The sequence below is a fragment of the Schistocerca americana genome, chromosome X, assembly GCF_021461395.2.
Source record: "Schistocerca americana isolate TAMUIC-IGC-003095 chromosome X, iqSchAmer2.1, whole genome shotgun sequence".
Lineage (NCBI taxonomy): Eukaryota > Metazoa > Arthropoda > Insecta > Orthoptera > Acrididae > Schistocerca > Schistocerca americana.
The window spans coordinates 480,644,811-480,665,901 of NC_060130.1; the positions used below are offsets into that span (position 1 = coordinate 480,644,811).

General features: G+C 39.7%; 1 non-coding gene across 1 annotated transcript; it reads left to right on the plus strand.

The window, feature by feature from the left end:
* Positions 1–1,110: 1,110 nt before the first annotated feature.
* Trnat-ugu lies at positions 1,111–1,185 on the plus strand. Its single transcript has one exon. It is a non-coding gene; the product is annotated as a tRNA-Thr (tRNA).
* The last annotated feature ends 19,906 nt before the right edge of the window (positions 1,186–21,091 follow it).

Here is a 21,091-nt window from a genome sequence, read left to right on the forward strand (position 1 = left end):
ACTTACATGGCAGACGCCCTATCCAACTTTTCTTTTTTTTTTCTTTTTTTTTTTCATTTTTTTTTCGTTAGTGATCGTTGTGTTTGGTCGTTGCGGACGTCGCAAGACATCCTGTTCGAGTTCGGTGGTTGATCCTTCCACTCAGTTTTTTATTACAGAGGCCAACCGGCTCTCTGACCGAACACGCTGAGCTACCGTGTCGGCTTGATCCAACTGAGCCACCGTGGGCACAGAGGATAGCGCGTCTGCAAGGACTTATCCCTTGCACGCTCCCCATGAGATTCATATTCGCAACATGTCCACACCACTACATTCGTAATGCGCCTAATAGATGTTTGCCCATCATACTCATTACTCATGGCAGATTAATCTACCAAGTCCCGTACGAGTTCGGGCATAGCGTGTGCGTTCGCACAAGAAGGTCAATGGGGGGGAAGCCATATTTTTAACTATATGTGACGGTAGTATCTGTTCCCGAAAGAACAGTTACCGTGGATGACCATGCAGCTTTGCTAGAAATGAAATGATAATTAAATGGACACCCTAGCTGCAAGCAGGCGTTGATATACTTCATTGGGGACATGTTGAAAATGTGTGCCTCGACCAGGACTCAAACACGGGATCTCCTGCTTACATGGCAGACGCTCTATCCATCTGAGCCACCGCGGGCACAGAGGATAGTGCGTCTGCAAGGACTTATCCCTTACACGCTCCCCGTGAGATTCACATTCCAAACATGTCCACACCACTACATTCGTAGTGCCCCCAATTAAATATATCAACGCCTGCTTGCAGCTAGGGTGTCCATTTAATTACCATTTCATTTCTAGCAAAGCTGCATGGTCGTCCACCGTAACTGTTCTTTCGGGAACAGATACTACCGTCATATATAGTTAAAAATAGGGCTTCCCGGCCATTGACCTTGTGCGAACGCACACGCTATGCCCGAACTCGTACGGGACTTGGTAGATTAATCTGCCACGAGTAATGAGTATGATGGGCAAACATCTATGAGGCGCACTACGAATGTAGTGGTGTGGACATGTTGGGAATGTGAATCTCACGGGGAGCGTGCAAGGAATAAGTCCTTGCAGACGCACTATCCTCTGTGCCCGCGGTGGCTCAGATGGATAGAGCGTCTGCCATGTAAGCAGGAGATCCCGGGTTCGAGTCCCGGTCGAGGCACACATTTTCAACATGTCCCCAATGAAGTATATCAACGCCTGCTTGCAGCTAGGGTGTCCATTTAATTATCATTTCAAAAATAAAAATGACACAATAATGTCTCACTCCAAAAACAAAATGAAGCTAATGGGACAATCATGGAAAATCGGAGGTTTAGGGCAGGGACAAGCTAAATATACGACAATAAAAGAACACCGCACCATCCCAAAACAAATAATATAAAAAAAAAACGTAAATGATGGCATTCCGCTACACCAACAAAACCACAGGAATCAAACGTTTCCCTTGACGTATATAGCTCAACCACAGCTACCAAAAGACATCATATCATCACCCATCTCAGAACGTACTGATACACTTGTTAACTTCACTGTCATATCCGTACCTGACAAATAAGCAATAAAAAATATTTAGACTTCTTTCCACACAACAAACACCAGACTTGTCAGACCTAAAACAGCACCATCTGGAGAAAGCCTGAGGTTACTGTTTCTGTTGCCTACTAGATCATTAATATATAACACGTACAGCGAGTCTCCCAACACTCTTTCCTGGGGCGTACCTGATGTTACTTCAGCAACTGTGGCTGACTCTCTGTCCAAGAAAACATGGTTCATGTGAAGTACCATCCACCATTTGATGGCCTCTTGTGTATACACAAAAATAAAGAAAATATTTTATGTGGACGTGTGTCCGGAAATGCTTAATTTCCATGTTAGAGCTCATTTTAGTTTTGTCAGTATGTACTGTACTTCCTCGATTCACCGCCAGTTGGCCCAATTGAAGGAAGTTAATGTTGACTTCGGTGCTTGTGTTGACATGCGACTCATTACTCTACAGTACTAGCATCAAGCACGTCAGTACGTAGCACCAATGGGTTAGTGTTCATCACGAATGTGGTTTTGCAGTCAGTACAAAGTTTACAAATGCGGAGTTGGCAGATGCCCATTTGATGTATGGATTTGCATGGGGCAATAGCCGTGGCGCGGAACGTTTGTATTGAGACAGATTTCCAGAATGAAGGTGTCCCGACAGGATGACGTTCGAAGCAATTGATCGGCGTCTTAAGGAGCACGGAACATTCCAGCCTATGACTGGAGAAGACCTAGAACAATGAGGACACCTGCAATGGACGAGGCAATTCTTCGTGCAGTTGACGATAACCCTAATGTCAGCGTCAGAGAAGTTGCTGCTGTTCAAGGTAATGTTGACCACGTCACTGTATGGAGAGTGCTACGGGAGAACCAGTTGTTTCCGAACCACGTACAGCGTGTGCAGGCACTATCAGCAGCTGATTGGCCTCCACGGGTACACTTCTGCGAATGGTTCATCCAACAATGTGTCAATCCTCATTTCAGTGCACATGTTCTCTTTACGGATGAGGCTTCATTCCAACGTGATCAAATTGTAAATTTTCAATATCAACATGTGTGGGCTGATGAGAATCTGCACGCAATTGTGCAATCACGTCATCAACACAGATTTTCTGTGAACGTTTGGGCAGGCATTGTTGGTGATGTCTTGATTGGGCCCCATGTTCTTCCACCTATGCTCAATGGAGCACATTATCATGATTCCATACGGTATACTCTACCTGTGCTGCTAGAACATGTGCCTTTACAAGTACAACACAACATGTGGTTCATGCACGATGGAGCTCCTGCACATTTCAGTCGAAGTGTTCGTATGCTTCTCAACAACAGATTCGGTGACCGACAGATTGGTAGAGGCTGACCTATTCCATGGCCTCCACGCTCTCCTGACCTCAACCCTCTTGACTTTCATTTATGGAGGCATTTGAAAGCTCTTGTCTACGCAACCCCAGTACCAAATGTAGAGACTCTTTGTGCTCATATTGCGGACGGCTGTGATACAATACGCCATTCTCCAAGGCTGCATCAGCGCATCAGGGATTCCATGCGACGGAGGCTGGATGCATGTATCCTCGCTAACGGAGGACATTTTGAACATTTCCTGTAACAAAGTGTTTGAAGTCACGCTGGTACGTTCTGTTGCTGTGTGTTTCCATTCCATGATTAATGTGATTTGAAGAGAAGTAATAAAATGAGCTCTATCATGGAAAGTAAGCATTTCCGGACACATGTCCACGTAACACATTTTCTTTCTTTGTGTGTGAGGAATGTTTCCTGAATGTTTGGCCGTACCTTTTTGTAACACCCTGTATTTGTGGATTTTGCAAATTATAATATTTTCCAAAAAGGACAATGGTGCTAAGAATATTACCACAAATTCTATAATGCTGTTCCTGTATAATATTCCAAAACAGCTGAAAACACTCTAGTCTCCTGATTTATACACACTGAAAATTTGTGGAATGTCTTAGAAATCCAAACAAAAAGTAATCATCTTGCCAATGAGAGATATAAGATGAAGCCACTTGTAGAAGTGAAGGAAAAATATCATCAGAGGAGACACTGAAACTGATAGAATAAACTAACAAATGTTTCCGAAGAGTACTTTTACAGGAGAAAGAAGGCATCTATTTACAACTGAGCTTAGTATGACTTAATGTACAGTCATTTTTGCCTTTTCTGTGTTTTAATACTGTCACATTAATCCAGCCCTGCATAATATTAATATGCCTTCATGCTACAGGGTTTTTGTAGATTTCCTGATACAATCACTCGATTTTAGCCCTAGCATTTGGTCACAGGAATGATGAAAAGAAAACCGCAAGTGCCCAAATACTTGATACACCACTAAAATTGATGGCTTCTTAATGCTTTATTTTATTTGAAATGATGTTTTTCACATGTAAAGTACAGATTACACCATCAATTGTCACTGACACATGTTCTTGTTAACACTGATTCACTTAAAGCCAAAATATTTGCTTGTATAACTGGGTATGTTTTACACTTGATGTACTTGAAACTAAAGCAGAGTATGGTAAGTAATGAAGTAATTACATAATTATACTAAAAATATCTAATGCTTCATTTTATCCCTAAATTACTTATAACAAATTTAGTCTGCTCTTAATGATTAACATTGTCTTGTTAATCACACCTTCACCAGTAACCTACAAAGTAGAACAATTACTTGATGCCTCACTGCATAGAATTATTTCAGGATTTTTCAAATAGAATATCATGCCCTTGTATTTTGCAATTTGAAACTTATACACGAGGTGCAAATATAACATTGCACTTAATTTTTTGGGGCTACCATGAAATATTGTCTGGTCCATGAGTCTCTCTTTGCTGTGATCAATACACACTAAAAATATTCAGTTTAAACACACTTCCACTCATAACAAATAGGTGATATTGCACAAATGAAATTTCTTTGTGTGGTGTTTGGCATTACATGCTTACTATGTTGCACATATATTATTCGCTGTGAAGAGAAGACCATACCTCCATTTATGACTCAGCCTGTTGGTCCAGTCGTCAAGAGTATGAGCCTGTTGCTGTCCTCAAACACTCAGAATGTCAAAGAAGCGTGTTTACGTTCCTGAGAGTCTTATGAGGTGTGCTTTATGAGAAATGCATCGAAAAGTTCTTGACTGTTTAGTGACATACTCTCTCATTTCCCATACCTACTCTGGGGTATGTTTTTCTCCTTAATTGTATAAGGCTTAATCAGTAATGTGGCCATGTATTTCTTCAGCTTCTCACATGACTGATGTGGCTCATGACTCTCGAAATCAGGAAACCTCCAGTGGGCTGGGTGAAACACTAGTTCATAGCAATGTGCAACCAAGAGAGTTTGGTGCATTAGTCCTCAGTAAAATTAAAAATATTAAAAACATCAACAATAACAGCTGTGTCAAAATGTATTCATTGTAATTAAATGGAAAGGAGGAACTTCAGAGAAGGTGTCAACCTTACAAATCCAGAAATCGTTATGAGCCATTCCTATAAGTGGAATGGAACACAAGAAACATCTGCCAAACAAACAGAATGGGTACTTAAATGCCAAAATTTAGAACAACCAATTGTTGAAGACACACACACTTAATAAAGGGGTTGTTAATGTAAACATATAATTAGTATCAACACAAAGCAACTATAGCATGAATTGTTTGATGATTGTATGAAGGAAATGGAAAAAAGTGGAACAAATTAATAGTGGCCTTGAAAATCTGCTGCCTTTATAACAACACTTGATTCACTTGCCTTACATGATTACATCAGAGCAGGCTTCCTGTGTTTGATGTAAGACCATATATTACAAACTCCTTTCAATGTTTCAAGAATCAGTTGTAAGGTCACATGACGCTTGCATGTAAGCGAGAGGCTATGTGTGCCAATAATGTGGTAAGAATACCTACAAAACAGGAGTCACATGCAAAGCTCCTACAGTCTGTGTGAATTTCTCAAACAGCCATGTTGCATGTAGATGTAAATGCCCCATATTCATTGAAGAAAAGGAACAAGAGATTAAAAATCACTGAGAGAGTGACTCATAATGAAACAAAGCAAAGATTCAATTCATTATAGCTGCTGAACTTCTTTTCATTGTTCGTTACCATAAGAAAGAAGTTGGCGACAAAAGGTGATACAACCACAAATGTGCAAACTAGTAGTACAACCACAGATTTATGTTACTGCCAATCCACTTACAAGATCATTACGCACTCTCCTGTAACTGCCAGATCAGTTGTGGCAAACCATTGTAGTACCAACAGAAAAAAGGCAAACTCCCAAGCAGCAGTGTATCAAAGCATTCAGTACCACCAAAGCTCCCCCGGAAAAGAAACTGCTAAACTAATACCCAGAAATTGAAAAAAAAGAGGTCCAAAAGGGCTCTGACAATGCATCACTAGTGGTATGAGACAAATCGAAGATAGCTCATCTGCAGAAGCAAAGAAGTATGTAGCCTGCTGAAGGGAAGCAACCAGTCCCTGCTCCAAGCCCCCTAAGATTATATACTCACAGTACTGGCAGCAAGACACATGGACAGAAGTAAACAACTTCATTGGTAAGGTGCTTCCATACTCCAATAGAACATCAGTAGACTCAGGATGTGTCACGAGGAACCAAATCTCATGGCACAGATGAGGCCTAAGTGTCTCTCTTCAGAGGCTCCTCTGAAAAATGCCAGTGTCTCTGGGGATGATGAATACCACAGCTTGACACCTCCTCCTACACATCAGCTTGCTAGCAGTTGCAGCAGTGCTGTATGTATCGTATAGGATGATCATATGTGCTATACACTTGCTCCCTTACGAACCTAGAGACAACAAAACTTTTCAGCACTACCACATTACTGTCCATTCCATCTATTTACCATTATGTTCCCAAGCCTTCACATGCACTGATCAGTGGAGAGTGGATGGTGATATGTGCTCCAGTGACCACTTCCCAATCTGGATACATCTACCATATCAAGCAGTGTCCAAAATACAGTAGCTCAGATGGGTGCTTGGCAAGGCAAGGAGGTAGCAGTTAGCCAACTGTTTGTATTTATACATGGAGAGTGTGTCCACAGTTGAGTGGCACACATTATCAAAATAATCCACTATATGGCTAAATACATACACATCAGAGTTTTCTGGACATCCAGAAGACCACCTCTGCATTGGTGAAGTTACAAGATGTCATTTTGTAGGGAAAGGCATGCAGCTGTGTGAAGGTTCTGTATGTGGATACTGGATTCAACACTGACTGCAGAATGTGGCATAGCACTAGCTTACAAAAAAAATTATTGTAGCATGTTGAGGTATGTCACTTGGAATACTAAGGAAGTCCTTAAATTTTTATACACATATTTCATAAACAGAACAATTTCCTTACTGATGGGAGGAAGCTACTTTAAGAGCCATACTTAAGCAAGAGAAAGATTGGCAATACTGTCATAGTCTTGCCTTCAGTAACTAAATGGCAAAGACCTTAAAGCGGATTGTCAAACACTACCTTATCTGCATCATAGAACCCAGGCAGCTTCTTAAGCACTTTCAGTGAGAATTTTGAAAGCGCCATTGAAACATTGATAATATGACCCTGTTGAAGGCAAGTATACAGTTCAATTTCCTAACAGCTATCACTTTTTGAACTTAGATGGCATATAATGCTATCTGGAGAATAATGTTCTTGAACAATTAGAGGGCTGGGAAAAATGGTTACTAAAAGCTTCTTTTAATTGTATTTGTATGAAAATATTGTGCTTTCATAACAATATCATTGTGGTTATAACACATTAAGACATTAATTTGATTTTATAAATTGAAATGTATCAAATACTTCAAATGCCAATAGTCATGAGAGGTCTAGAAGGAATCTTTCACTCTGCAGCAGAGTGTGCAGTGATTTCATACTTGCTTTTGCCCACAAAAGACAAAAGTCTCAGGTTTGAGTCCTGGTCTGACACACAGTTTTAATCTGTTAGGAAGTTTCGATTATAGGAGATAGTATGCAAGGGCTCAGGTTTATGAGATGGATGTCATATGCAGGAGCCAAAAAGGCACACAAGGTGTACTAGTATGTACATAGGAAAGGCTGAACCATTCTAGGATGTAGAACTCAGTGCCACTGACAGACAATGCAGTGGAGGGAGCTACTATTAAACTGTCAGTAGGTTCTGGGTTCACTGTGGAACAACACATGTGAATGGTAGCTGTTCTAAAAACCATTTTCAGATGCTTTTAAACCAAGAGTGGGGAAAAGACAGACCAGGTGGCCAATGGTAAAACAAGGTATCAACACTGAGGATCACCCACCAATTAGCCAGCACTTCTACGGGCGTCACTGGCTGAATGACACACAATTTGAAAGGAAGTGTAGAAGACATCATAGATCTTTCAGAGTGTCCTTGGTCCTCTGTTGAGGTTCTTATGAAAATGAAGGATGGCACATGTCATTCCTGTGGCAACTACCAATGGCTAAAAAAACCATGAAGAAAAATGTCTATATATTGCCATGCAGTGATGGCTTCCTAGACTGCATGAAAGGAAAAAATGTAATTCTGAACAGTGGACATGTAGTCAGACTACTGGCAAATAGAGGATGATGTGGCTAACTGGGAAAAAGACTGCCTTCATAACACATGTTGCTCTCTGTGAGTTCAAAGTTATGCTGTTTGGACTATCTAACAGTCCAACCAATTTCAAATGTGTGATGGACAATTGGCTCCAAGACCTTAACTGGGCAATATGTCTTTGCTATCTGGGTGACCCTGTCTTTTTTTTTTTTTTTTTTTTTAAGAACATTTAACCCACCTGACAACTGCGTTGAAGTGTGTTCAGACTGCAGGTCTCCAACTGGATATCAAATAGTACCTCTTCGCTGCACAATAAATAAAAAAAAAAAATGAGCACCTAGTTAACAGCAATGGAGTCTTTCCTAGTCCAGAGAAAATAAGAGCAGTCACAGATTTTCTGACTTCTTGGAGAATTTCCCCAGAGTATCACACCATATTTTAGGTGGGCTTGTATGTAAGCATAGTACACCCTGGTTAATGTTTCCAGGCTAGCACATGATTTCAGTACACTCAGTGCATAAAAGCCAGTACTAATTCTGGCATTTATCTTTCATGTATGTGTATTCTATTTCAGATTATATTGAACCCACAGACCCAGGAATTTGAAAACAGTGTCAGTATCTATTGGCTGGTTATTTACAGTGACAAGTGGCTAAGAGGAATTTGCATTTTGTGTTGTGTGAAAGTTCATGGAAGCTGTCTTTTTGGTGTTGATTGTTAATCTATTGACTTTAGCCCAGTCGTTAAGTTGTTCAGTGGCCAAGTTCACAGCTTTTTGCACAGCATCTATATTCTCTCCTTTGAGGAGTGCAGTGATGTCATCAGCAAAAATTATTGTTTTGTGTGCATCTACATTCAGGCTCAAGTCATTAATATAAAGGAGGAAAAGTAGGGGTCCAAATACTGAGCCCTGTGGTACACCTTGCTTTACAGTTTTATTACTCGATAGGATTTCAGTTACTGCGTTGGTTTGTCTATTAGTGTATTTCATGCTGACACTCTGCATCCAACTAGTTAGGAATGAAGCAATCCAATTGTTTGCAATTCCTCTGATACCACAGTGTTCTATTTTTTCCAGCAATATTTTGTGGTCAACAGTGTCAAAATCCTTTGACAGATCCAGAAATATGCCTGTTGTGGGTTGTTTTTTATCTAACAGATCTAATAGTGTATTTACGCAATCATATACTGCAGTTTCAGTAGATTTGTTGCTTCTGAACCCATGGTGAGCTAAACTTAGTAAATCTTTTTTTTCAAGGAAGTCCAAGGGGTTTTTGTACATTATTGTTTCAAAAACATTAGAAAAGCAGGATGAGAATGAGATAGGCCTGTATTTATTCATATCTTTATTATCACCTTTTTGAACACAGGAATTACTTTAGAAAGTTTCAGGGCTTCAGGGAAAGTACCTGCCTGGAACTGAAATATAGGTAAATACAGTCTGCTCATCTTTTGTAGAATTTGAAGTAGGAGGGTAAATTTCAAATGCTAAGTCTTGGCTAAAGTGTGCTGCCAACTGTTCAACAACACTGGAGGCATCAAATTGAATGGTCCCATCCTGATCAATGCCCAGAATACTAGAGGATCAGTGGTTCCTGTAAATGCATGGTAGTTTGTTCCATACTTCAAAGTTTTAAGAGTGGGTGTTAGTGGAAGTCTATCTCACTGACCCCTAACTCCTATTTGTGTTTTTTAGTTAGATAGCAACTCAGTGTTTTTGAAAGTGGTAAGTGTATGCCTTGATGGATATCACTTATGCTGATGGGGTACCGTTCTGCTATTTTTAACAGCTGGAGCAATTTTATGGTTCCACCATAGTACAGGATCCCAGCGGTATAGACCTTAGGAGAGAGGGACTTGGTGTTCCTGCTGCTTATAATGTCACAGTAGTGTTATTTCAGAGGGTAACTTAACTTTTGCCGTCAGAGGGCAAGCCAGGATTTAGAAAGATGGCAAAGGTAAGCTGAGCAGCATTTTAGCAGACTGATTTTAGTTGTGTTTTCTAATTGGCAGGTCACTGGTTTGATACATATGCCAACTGCTGGTGGGATTAGTTGAAGAAATTAATAAACATTACAGTCTACATTTCCTCACAAACCATGGACCTTTCCATAGTGGAGTGGCTTATGTGTCTCAGTGATACAGATAGCTGTATCATGGGTGCAACCACAGTGGAGCAGAATCTATGGAGAGGCCAGAGTAACATATCCTTCCTGAAGAGAGAAAACTGTCTTTATACTAGTTAGAGTGTTAACAGTCTGAGGGATTGACTGATTTTGCCATGTTCCACTAGCAATCTGGACCTTGCCATATTGTTACTGGGGATGGCTGGAAGTCAGGAGAATCTACAGCCATTGTATTTCCCCTAGGAAATGTGGTATGGTTCAATGATGATGACATGCTCTGAGGTAAAGTATATAGAAGGTAAAATAGTCCCTTGTTTGAACTACCAGACAAAGACTATTCTGGAGAATATTACCATTTGGGGGGGGGGGGGGGGGAATCTAACATTATGCAGGTCAGATCTTAGAATGTTAGATCCCTTAATCATGTATGTAGGTAAGAGAAACTGAAAAGAGCAGAGGTTAGATTTAAGACATATCTAGCGGGAGATAGTGAAGTCTGGTGACAGGAAGCACAGGCTTTAAGGTGAGGGTAATCTAGATTTACCAGTGCAAAGCTGAACAGGGGTAATTCAGAAGTATGTCCAGTAATAAACAAAAGAAACTAGAAAAGCGGATAAGTGACTATAAACAGCTGAACGAATTGATTGTCACAGCCAAGATAGGCAAATGCCACAACCCACCACAATAGTACAAGTATACATGTCCGCGACCTTCACCAAAAAATGAAGATACTGAAATGTATGTTGAGGTAAGAGAAATTATTCAGTAGATTATGGGAGATGAATATTTAATTGTGATGGTGGACTGTAATTCAATAGCAAGAAAAGGAAGAGAAGAACTAATACTATAGGTATGCTGACTGAAAAAAATGAAAGAAGGAGATTTTGCATAGATATCAATTTAATGCTGCATACACTTGGCTTAAGAATCATGAAGGAACACTATATAGGAGAAAGAGACCTGGAGACACTGGAATGTTTGAGATAAGTGTGTAATGGTAAGAAAGAGAATTAGAAACCAGAGTTCATACTGTAAAATATTTCCAGTACTAGACATGGACTTTGTTTGTATCTTAGCAGTTATGAAATCCAGATTAAAGCTGAAGAAACTCCAATAAGGAAGGAAATTATGGAGTTGGGTCCTGGATATGTTGAAACATCTCAAGATTATTAAGGTTTTCAAAGAGACATTGGATGAAAGATTACGTAAAATAATTTCAGTAAATAATGAATGAATAGCTTTGAGAGATGAAACAGTGAAGACCACAAAGTAACAGCAAGGTGAAAATCTAACTTTCTTGGATAACATAATTGGAATGTAATTGATGAAAAGATAAAACAAAAAATGAACCAAATTAAGCAATCAAAAGGGAATAGAGTTATGTAAAAAATGAGTCTGACAGAAAGTGGAAAACTGAAAAGTGGTACTGGCAGGAGGAAACTGGAAAGTTGTAGATATATTTACAGAAAATATACAATCATGTGCTAAAATATTATGATAACTGCTGACCACAAGACTGAATGTCGCCTGGTGGCACTACAGCCACTATGGCCACACATGGGGAAATCAACTGAAATAAGTGAATCTGACAAATGGTAGAACTGTTATGGTCCAGGTCCATGAATTAACATCTGGGAAACAGTGATATGTCTTGCTGCTCACATGTTACTGTTGTGAGAATCCATGGAAAGCTGTCAGTTGATGGAGTGTGAAACCACAAGTAGACAAGAAGGTGTTGGATGTCACAGAGTGTAGAGGCTGGATGCTTGCCCACATACTAAAGCTTGATAGGTGATGATCTGTGGCAAATCTGATGACACAAGAACATTCCTGGTGCATGCACAAGTGTTTTGGAGCACACCATTCACTGCACATAACTGAACATGAGGCTCCAAAGCAGACGAACACTATGTGTTCTCATTTTGCACTAACATTGTTAGTTATGATTGCACTAGGCACAAGACCATCAAGTTTGGACTGTAGAGCAATGGAAACATGTCATCTGGTTGGATGAATCATGTTTCTTGGTACAATAGATTGATGTTCACATTCGGATATCAAGTCATCCAGGCTCTTGAAATGTGTTTTGTGCCACAGGCGTAGTCCAGTGGGACGCATTCACCTGGGTTTCCATGGGACGTGTAGTCATAATCAAAGGCACCATGACAGCTGTGAACTATGTAACATTTTTGTAGACCACCTGCATCCCTTTATGCTGGACGTCTCCTGTGGTGGCTGTGGAATCTTTCAATAGGAAACAAAAACATAAATTTGAAACTACACACAAAAATTCAAAGAAGTATACACAGCAGTGCATAGTACTTTTGTATACTTTAAATGTATACATGCTTGATGATTGTGTGATGATTCCAGGTAGCCTTCAAATAGACTTTTAATACAACATCATGGCACAGTCAAGCTGAACATAAAGTGGAGTAACAACAGAGGTAATTGCCCTTGACAGAGTCAAAGTCCATATTGATGTTCGTCATGATGACCACACTTAACACAAGTACACAGTCAAAGTCTGTTGTAGCAATAGTAGTCTCATAGTGGAGTATTGTCCCTGATAGTGGGGAGAGTGACATTGCTGCTGCAGTTTGGTGTAGACTTGGTAGGTAGCTGTGATGGATGGGCCACTGGGTGTGGCTGGCTCTTGGACCAGAGCTCAGAGAAGGCGGACTTGTTCCACAGATGCAAGTTAGTTTCCTCGATAGCAGCACTGCTGTTGCTGCTCTGCACACCATCTATGAATGATGGTGGTGCTATAGGTGGCATCTTCTATAATTTAGCCTGTCAACATATTGTTTGTAATCAGTACCATGTCCACAACAGATGATGTTCTAGTGAGCTGCATAAACACACTCTGAAGGAATAGTGCCTTTGGGCCAAGGGCATGCTTCCCACAGTATGCCAGTGTTGAGCCATAAAGCCAAAGTGTTCGGAGATAGCATATTACTAGAAAAACATACAAGGTTCAGTTATGACCAGTAGGAAAGGGGAAGAAGGGATAACAGGGGAGGGGAAGATGGGGTAGAGAGAGCAGCATACTGTAAGAAGAGCAACCATATGCAAAACAAGATTCGAAATGTGTCAGTTTTTGAATAAGTGACTAGTTCATCTATAGCAACCTATTCAGTGTTGATATAAGTTTTCTCAGGTTTATGTCATGACTGCAGACCTCTTGTGCAATTTTATGTTACACCCAAAAATTACTGTTAATATTGTCCATTGGGTCAGTAACATACAACATGAACATCAAGGGTCACAACACACTTGAAGTTAATTCTACATTTGTCAATCACTTTCTATCCAAAATAATATGCTATGTCTTCTCTGCAAAAAATCCTCTGTCCATTCACAAATTTCACTTGATACCCCATATGATCATACTTTCAGTAATAGGTGTAGGTGTGGTACTGAGTCAAACGATACTCACAAGTGAATAAATACTGCATCTACCTGACTACCTTGATCCATGTGTTTCAGGATGTTATGTGAGAAAAAAGCATAACTTGGATTTTGTATGACCAATGGTTTGAGAATCTGTGCCCATTGCCATGTGTTCAAGATGCCTCAGTACATTTGAATCCAGAATGTGCTCTAAGATTCCACTACAGACAGATGCCAATGAAATTGGATAGAAGTTTTGTGGATCACTTCTGTGACCCTTCTTGTAGATGGGTGTGACCTGTGCTTTCTTACAAATGTCAGGCACAGCTTTTTGGTTGAGGGATCTACAGTGATTTGTGGTTAAAATGGTTAAAATAGGGGCTAACTTGGCTGCAGATTCTGTATAGGATCTGATAGGGATTCCACTAGTCCCTGATAGTTTGTTCAGTTTTAGTTATGTCAGTCCTCTATAAAAAATGCCACTGAAACTGATATGTATATCACACACATTTTCAGTGATGCAAAATTTAAACTGGAGCAATAGTTATCAGTTTTCATTTGTAAAGGAACAATTGAAAAAGGGGTTCAGCATTTTTACTTTTACTTTCTCTTTGCTATCACCAATTTCAGTTCTTGTGTCATCCTTGAGTGTCTTGAGACTAACTTTGGTGTCATTTATCTGTGACCAGAATTTCTATGGATTTTGTGAGCAGTCTTCCAGTAAGTTTCTGCTAAGGCAATCATTGAAGAATTCATTCATTTCCCTCATGAGAACCAAACATATTTCATTCACAATCTTCCTATCTATTGCCCCATGCTTTCTTTTACACCTCTTATACAGTAGTCTCTGTTTCTTCAGAAGTTTCTTTACAGTGACTATATACTATGGTGGGTCACTACCATCATGAAGTGTTCTGTGAGTTACCTATCTATCCAGACCACAGTCAACTATTATTTAAAGCTTGAGCTACAGTTCTTCTACATGATCCTTTCCAGAGCAACGTGTTTCAAGTTACAAATTGAGACATGACACTACTGCTTCTTCGTATAGTTTTCTGGACATGTAAATGTTTCTACTTGGTTTAGTTGACCTTTCATTTGGGTCATCATTGTTGCTACAACTTCCTCATTGTCACTGATGGCAGTCTCACAGGGGAAATCCTCAAAAAGACCAGATCTGTTTGTTGCTATTAGGTCCAATGTATTTAGATCACGAGTGGATTTCCAAACTATCAACTATGTGCTGTATGTAGTTTTTGGAGAAGGCAATTACTTCTCCTTCTTTTTTCTTTTTTAAAAGAATGTCTTGTCAAGCCAACTAGCTTCAAAACTTGGATTATAATTGTTGGATGACAAAAAGTTTTTTGATACATCTGGGGGTGAGTTCAGTGTTCAATTGCTTGATCCTATTATAAATTTATCCCTAGTCTTGCCCAGACAGTCTCATGTTTAGCTTAAATTCCAGTCTCATATAACGTGAGTTTCTGGTCTGCTATGACAAATACACCATGTAATTTTTCTGTTAGCTTGTCATTTTCATATACATTTAGCCCTCCAGTGGGCATCCTGGCATATAAAGTATACCAAATGCAAATTAAGGTTAATTTTTACAAGTTGAGATCCTTCGTTGTGTCAGGGCAAACAGCTATCCCTTAATTATTGCTTGGACTACCATGCTGACATGTGTTTTCTTCTTCTTCTTCTTCTTCTCCTCTCTCTCTCTCTCTCTCTCTCTCTCTCTCTCTCTCTCTCTCTCTCTCCCTCCCTCCCCTCCCCCTCCCTCTCTCTCTCTCTTTTTTCCCCATTGTCAGACACCTTTAGTACATCTGTAAGAAGTTAAAAAAGTGAGTGTGTCATGTTTGGTGTTGAAAACAGACCATGCACCATGTCTTATAAGTAAAATTTCTCCTGTTTAGTTTTTCTACTTTCTCTAATGCAGCTACTGTCTTGCATCTGGTTTTGTATGCAAGTGGTCTATTAATAATTGAAGAAAATCTGCAATGTCAGTAAAAGTAAAAGAAAACAAAACATTGTGAAAACAATTTTGTTAATTATCATAGACTTATAAACTGCAAATCTTAACAAAGGAAACCAATTAATTTACACAAAAACAAAAATGTTGTATTTCTTGAAGTTGACAGACTTTTATGTATTATGGACCCTTATATATAATCCTACTAGAAGCATGCCATATGTAGCAAAAGGCTGTAAATTAAACAACTAGAAATAATAATAAAATACTAATAAATGAGGTAATCATTAAATACAGCTCCATTGCAGTGATGGATGTGTGATGGATTGGTATGAAGTACAAAGTATGCCGTGCACCCGCTAACACAAGAAAAATACACACACACACTTGAGGGTTAATTTCCCCCCAAAATTTCACTAGCATCAATTTCAGGTTTCAACCATATTTCCACACCTAGTATTTTATGAGCTTTATTGCATTTTAGGAGTGCATTAAACTCTGGCACTTCATTGCGGGGGCTTTGGAAGTTGGTCACCAGGATTTTAATTTCTTTGTCCCTAAGGGACGCTTCTTCAGACCTTACACATATGCTTTGGGGTCTTCTACAGCTATTATTATGTGGACTAAATTGAGGTTCATGTAATCTAAAGGTCTGTTGATGTTTAGCGCAACCATGATGCACTTACAGGGACACAACTGCACCTTTCTTAGCAATCATATACAACCACTCACTTGACGAAAGGTCTGTTCCGAAAGACTGGAAAGTAGCACAGGTCACACCAGTATTCAAGAAAGGAAATAGGAGTAACCCATTGAATTACAGACCCATATCACTGGCCTCAAATTGCAGTAGGATTTTGGAGCATATACTGTACTTGAACATTATGAATTACCTTGAAGAAAGTGACTTAGTGATACATAAACAACACAGATTCAGAAAATATCATTCTTGTGCAATGCAGCTGGCTCTTTATTCCCATGAAGTAATGAGTGCTGTCAACAAGGGATCTCATATCAGTTCCATGTTCCTAGATTTCCAGAAGATTTTGGAGCATATACTGTACTCGAACATTATGAATCACCTTGAAGAAAATGACTTATTGATACATAACCAACACAGATTCAGAAAATATCATTCTTGTGCAACACAGCTAGCTCTTTATTCCCATGAAGTAATGAGTGCTGTTGACAAGGGATCTCAGATCAATTCCATATTCCTAGATTTCCAGAAAGCTTTTGATACTGCTCCTCACAAGCCACTATTAATCAGATTGCGTGCATATGGAGCATCATCTCAGTTGTGTGGCTGGATTCATGATTTCCTCCCAGAGAGGTCACAGTTTGTGGTGATAGATGGTAAATCACTGAGTAGAACAGAAGTGATATCTGGCATTCCACAAGGTAGTGTTATCGGCCCTCTGCTGCTCCTGGTTTAGATAAATGATCTAGGTGATAATCTGAGCGGCCCCCTTAGATTGTTTGCAGATGATGCTGTAATTTACCGTGTAGTAAAATCATCAGATGATCAATTCCACTTACAAAATGATCTAGAGAGACTTTCTGTATGGTGCAAAAAGTGGCTATTGGCACTAAACAAAGAAAAGTGCAAGGTCATCCACATGGGTACTAAAAGAAATCCAATAAATTTTGGGTATATGATAAATCGCACAAATCTAAGGGCTTTCAATTCAACTAAGTACCTAGGAATTACAATTACAAGCAACTTAAATTGGAAAGACCACATAGATAATATTGTGGGGAAGGCAAAACAAAGACCACGCTTTGTTGGCAGAACACTTAGAAGATGCGACAAACTCACTAAAGAGATGGCCTACATTACACTTGTCTGTCCTCTGCTGGAATATTGCTGCATGTTATGGGATCCTTACCATGTAGGATTGATGGAGGACATTGAAAAAGTGCAAAGAAAGGCAGCTCGTTTCGTGTTATCGCACAATAGGGGTGAAGTGTCACTGAGGCAGGTTGAGGCGGCAGTCACTGAAACAAAGGTGGTTTTCTTTTGCAGCGAAATCTATTTACAAAATTTCAATCACTGACTTTCTCTTCCGAATGCGAAAATATTTTGTTGGCACCCACCTACGTAGAGAGAAATGATCATTATAATAAAATTAGAGAAATCAGAGCTCGAACAGAAAGATTTAGGTGTTCCTTTTTTCTGTGCACCATTTGAGAGTGGAATGGTAGAGAAGTAGTATGAAAATGGTTCGATGAACCCTCTGCCAGGCACTTAAGTGTGAATTGCAGAGTAACCGTGTAGACGTAGATGTAGATGTAGATGTAGACCACAGTTCTCAGCTCTGTGGTGCAGTTTTAGGAAGTTGCTGTCTAGATAGTCACAGAACCTATGAAATTGTGGTTGAAACCTTCTTCTTGACTTAGAGCAAGGTGGCCATGAATATTTCTAGGTCAGTTCTTTAGATTTGAGCTTTGTTAAAATTCCTTAAGCAAGGCTGATCTTCTCAACCTTCTCGGCTGTCACTAGAATGATCCATGTGTGATCTCAGAGCAAGATGACAGGCATAATTTATTCCATTGTGCACCACAATTTGCAGCTGATTGCACCCTGTTCTCCCAGTGGCTGCTGAAATAGCCTCTTTAGTGTGTGAACTGCTGGTGATGTCAAGATTCCTACTCATTTACATTTGTCTCCCCTTGATGGGGGCACAGCAGGTTCCCAACAGGTCAAATGAGTCTCTCTGGCTCTGTTTCATTTTCAGTGAAAGACAACATTTCAGACTTATTGGTTAAGGGGATGCCTGTAATTCCGTGAGTTCTCGCATGTCCCTATCTCCCCTGTACAGGACCACTGACATGCCATTCACAATCAAGTGGACGAGTGGTGTTAGGTCCTGTATGTCTTACAGGGGAAACGGTATTCCCAGGAGAGGACAGTACTTGAGGTACCTTGATACCTTGGGTATATATCTGTTGGTAGCCTTCCAACACACTCATTTGTAACAGCTTCAAATCATTGGATAGCAGTCACTATTAACATGTAGATTCTAGACACATTTTGTCAGTGGCAGTCTCATTAGCAGTCTTCACAATAAATCCAAGAGGCCTCAATACATGATTGGTTTTGCTATAGTGAAAGTGCTCTAGTGAAGACCATCAGCAACAATAGTCAAAGTATTATATTTTACTGTACAACATGAGGGTAATTCTTATGGAAGCAACATGTAGCAATTGCTGGAACATCAACAGTTTTCAATATAATTCATGACATAATCTCACATGTGCTCAAACTTTATTGTATCTAACCATGTTAAAAAAGAGCACACTCTTATTTATTTAGGTAATATGGCCCTTAAACTTCTAAATGATCACCCTACTTTCTGTTGTGCTTTTATCTTCAGCATTTACACTGTGATAAGTTCCTTAATTGCACCACCTGTTAATTTTTCTGTGCATCTTCAAAAATGTAACAATGAATATAATGACTCAGTTCAGAGGGATTTGTATTCTGTTCTCAGCTTTTCAAAACATGCACCCTGTGAAGTTTCATGTGTGATGAGCAATGTGTTCAAAATTGCTGTGCTTATTTTAATCCTACAACCATTATCTCAGTATTATAATCTGTTGCATATTTAGATCTCTTTGAAACTCTGTCTTAAGCATGTGGCCTAACTACCTACAGAACAGTTACCTCAGAGTGTATTAGTAGTAAGATCACTAAGGTATATTTTCTGTGACAGTGAAAACTGCTTGTGGTCATTAGGTTATTGATTATTGCATGTAGTCTTCTTCAAGGTTATCCTATTGAGGCCTGCCTGCAGTAATAGATGGAACGTTGGTAGTTTTTCATATCATAACTGTGCCACACACCTAGAATAATCTTATGGAAATGAACTCTGGCCAAGCTTTTATATCCTCATATCGTTTTTTCTTGAAGCTGATTTGGTGATATTTCTGGTGCTGGGAAATGAATGTTAATGTGGGTATCCTTACATATTACATAAAATATGGGTATACCAACAGAAGCATGTAAATGAATGCTTTGTGAACACAAATTTCTACCTAATTAAAAACAAAATTAGTAATAGTAGTAGTAATAGTAACACAGGAGGAGGAGGAGGAGGAGGAGTTGGAGAAGGGGTGAGGACACAGAAAAACACCCATGATGCCTCCTAGAGATGTCAATGTCATCCATCAATTCTGTGAAAGGTAGTTCCATGGTCATCTACAGATGGTGATACAATTCTTCCTTGTAGAATTACTAAGTGAAGTGGCACTGTGGTTAGCACACTGGACTCACATTTGGGAGGGTGCCAGTTCAAATACACATCTGACTATCTTGATTTAGGTTTTCTGTGATTTTCCTAAATCACTCCAAGAAAATGCTGGGATGATTCCTTTGGAAGGGCATGGGCAATTTCCTTCCCCATACTTGAATCAGTGTGAGCTTGTGGTATATCTCCAATGACCTGAATGCTGACAAGCTGTTAAATTCTAATCTTCCTTCCTTCCTTCTTTTGCTTGCAGAATTGTACTTCTGGTATTGAGTTGGTAAGACATACTGAGACCAATCATTTCAACAAAATGGTGATCCCCAAAGTACTTGTCTAAGTGTTACTCTGTTTATTATAGTTATAAATAAAATGTTACAGTATTCAGTGTTCATTATTTGTCAATGTCTTTTCTGTGTTCTGATCTTCCACCAGTCCCACAATCACTGCTTGTATGCAACAACTGACATTGTGAAGGCCTTAGGACTAGACTGATATAGCTAGTTTCAAATTTTTCTGTAGAAAAATTTCTTTGTGTGTATTCCAATTGATCATATTGAGCCTTTACTTTACTAGAATTTTATTAGCATTATGAACTTCAGAACTTCAGTCATGTGCCTGAGCCTCGTCTTTGATTTAAGGTTTCCGTGTGACAACATCTACCTAACCTGAAATGTGGATTTATGTAAGCACCCAAGATCTTTAAACACTCTTGGTGGCAATAACTGTAATACAGATTGAACTATACGCCTATGTTGATTTATCTGTATCCATTTTGAGTATAATTGTGTAATGCATATAGCTTGAGGGAGAAGTTTGGGTTGGTTACACCAAACAACACTCCCATTTTGAAGTAGTTCATTTATTCACCTAAACACATGCAAGGCTCACAAAGAACTGAACATGGCAGAACAGCCCAAAGCCAATTCTCAGAGTCCAAGGACAATCTTAGTTTAGTTCAAAGATGGATGCATTGATGTTGGTGTCGACTTCATCGGCGCCACATAGCCCCCCCCCCCCCCCCCCCACACACAGTATGGCGTAATCTTGTGAGGCTGTGGGGGGGGGGGGTGCCTATAGCGTTGGCAGGAGTGGTCCATGGGAGCCGGACCACAGTCAGCTCGACAGCATCATTGGGGAGCTGTGTGGATAGATGTCGTGAAGGAAGGTTTGGCCACCGAACCTGGAAGTCATTGAAGCGAACCGGACGTCATACTGGGCGT